The 2,689-nt window shown below is 46.0% G+C and overlaps 1 pseudogene; it reads right to left on the bottom strand.

Annotated features, from left to right (window-relative positions):
- Positions 1 to 2,120: 2,120 nt before the first annotated feature.
- On the bottom strand, positions 2,121 to 2,471 carry LOC111814281 (annotated as a pseudogene).
- Between the last annotated feature and the right edge of the window lie 218 nt (positions 2,472 to 2,689).

The following is a 2,689-nucleotide window of genomic DNA, read 5'->3' as shown; positions in this document are numbered from 1 at the left end:
TGAGAACCTGCTTGAGTTCTCCAACAAAGCCCACCTACCAAGTTTGGGAAGCTGTTTTGTGCATATTTTCTGGAATGTTGTAATTAACAGGTCAAATCTACTTCCCCAGCCAGCTTTGCCACTCCCTAGTCTCCTGCCTGAGCTGGATTCATGTAGGAATGTGACTCTGGCTTACTGCCAGCTACACAGCGCCCTCTCTTGGCAGCCCTGTATCTGTTACCAACCAGAAATTTCCCTCACTGGGTTGGAGCATGGCCCAAGTACACACTGAGAGACTTTTCCCCCCTTGGTGCAGGTACTTTATAGGTGTTGAAAGCTCACTTTGGCTGTAGAAGTTGGAGGACTTACTTTTCCAGGTGTCCAAAGCCATATGACTGCTTCAGGTGACAGAGCTCTAGTCCTGGCCCCCTTTACAAACCCCTTTTCCTCTTTAACCACTAGTAGTCCCAGAGGCTGATGCCATAGGAACTTTGCCAAGTTCCTCAGAGGAGAGTCTCCAAAAGATTACCAAGACAGAGTGATGGCAACAAACTTGGCCCCACCCTGACAATCCTCTCTTGTCTTCTTATGTGAGAATGATCAAGGATGGAGGGTCCTGAGATCATCCTCTTTGATTTTGGCCATGGCTCTCAGAGGCTGCTAAGATTGAAGTAAAAAGGGAGACTCTTCAGTCCCCCATGCTCAGCCCTATTCTCTAATGTACTGTAACCCAACCTAGAAATTCACCCTCCGGTGGCACAGTCCCAGTTCTGATGCTTTTATTTTCTTGCTCCGGTCTGCCTCTTGGCTTTATTCCCTTCCCCTGGAAGATAAAATGCATGGGACATTCTGTAACAATCACCTTAAACACTCACACTTCATCCTTTCATCACATCTACCTACCAAACTCCTGACTCTGCCTCTTTTAGGGACACACCCCAGGAAGTGGCTGAACCATTTTGGATAAAAATGGTACCACCACAAACTCATGGACATCCCTAATGGTGAGCTCCAACAACATCTGAAATTCATTTCCTCCATAGAGATTTACTGGGTGACAAGTACAGGACACACAGTCTTTTAAATGCTTGGCATACATCAGGGGACCAAATGGACAAAGCTCACTATCTCACACACCTTTCATCAAAAACTCTCTCTTAACCAACTTCCTTGCTCACCAAACTAAAAACTGCTTCAGCAGAGGCTGAAAGATCATAAGTTTGAGATCTGGACAGCTTAGTGAGAACTTATCTCAAAATAATAAATAAAAAAGACTGGCTATGCAGCTCAGTGGTAAAGGACTTGACTACCACATGCAGGGCTCTGGGTTTCAGGCTCAGACCCAGCATGGGAAGACATACCAAACAAAACACCAAATAATACTTCAAATCTTAACCCTTTTCTTGCTCCTTGTGCTCCCTCTCCAAACTGTACTAGCTTTCCATTTCATAGCAGAAGTAGAAGGAACTTTCACCATTAAACCTTAAAAACTACTTGTCTCCCTCCTTTTTCTTGCCTTTCCCCTTGTTACAATGACAGTCTTCCAAGTGAGGACCGGTCCCCTTGCGTCTTCCATCTCAGCACTTGGCACACGGAGTTGTAACTTGTGGCTTCATTATCTATTGCTCAATTATCAACTGTTTCATCATAAAATCATTCTCTGTATTGTTGAAACCTCCCTCAATGCAAGTCTTTCTGCTTCTCATTATCTTGCAAGCCTGAGAAAGCAGGTTCACCCTGTTCTTAGAAAAAAAGTCATATACAATGAAATAAGGGCAGCATAGTGACAGTCTGTGTTAAAGGAATCAGAGATAACATTTCTTTCCTCTGGAGTTTCAGAGGCTTCCATACCTATAAATTAGGTGTTCTGCACTATAGTCACCTCTTCCTATTACCTCATTGCTTTCTTTTCATACACACACACACACACACACACACACACACACACACACACACACTGTTTCCTCACTGAGTCGCATTCTATCAGGGCAGTATCAACTATAAATATTTATTAACTTACTCTACGAATGCTGATGTATTCGTGAGTCCTTATATAATGAAAACATATTCCCAGTGCGTACTCAATCTGACCCCCAAGACTCTTCATCTAGCACATGCTCTGGTAATTCTAACCCCTGAGTTTAAAGCAGTTGGCCCAATGGACGACTTCTGCAGCCATACTCTGTCCCCATATGCTTCTTCACTCCCAGGGTGGCTGCAGCGATGCTCTCTGACTGAGTGACATCCAAGATCACTGTCTGCAGCCGTCCTGACATCTGCTTCCTCAGCTGCTCGGCTGATTTTTCCATCTAACACACGGCCAGCACCCTCAAGCCTCGCATGTCCAGCTGTCTGGCCAGCAGGTTCCCGAAGCCCGAGTCACAGCCCATGATGAGCACATACTTGTCTTGGAGGTTGCTCATCACCTGCCTCTCCCAGTACCAGCGCACAAGGTGGTACAGGCCCACGAGGGCTGCCAGGTAGAGCCACATGACTCTACAGGTGTCACAGATAGGCTGGGTGAAGCAAGAGTGGCTTCTGTCCAGACAGGAGAACACGGGGACACAAAGGACTGTGCTAGGCAGGCAGCCTGCAGGCATCCACAGGGTTTTTCCTGTTGCTCTTTTCAGGTAAGTTCAAGAAAGGAACCCTCTGTCCAGACTCACTCAGCTTTGGGTTACGTTGTTCCTTTTTGCTTCTTGTTTGCTTT

Source organism: Octodon degus, unplaced genomic scaffold (assembly GCF_000260255.1).
Source record: "Octodon degus isolate 3935 unplaced genomic scaffold, OctDeg1.0 scaffold00286, whole genome shotgun sequence".
In the NCBI taxonomy this organism is placed as follows: Eukaryota; Metazoa; Chordata; class Mammalia; order Rodentia; family Octodontidae; genus Octodon; species Octodon degus.
The sequence above is the reverse complement of the archived record's forward strand: the minus strand, read 5'-3'. Positions and strand labels throughout refer to the sequence as shown.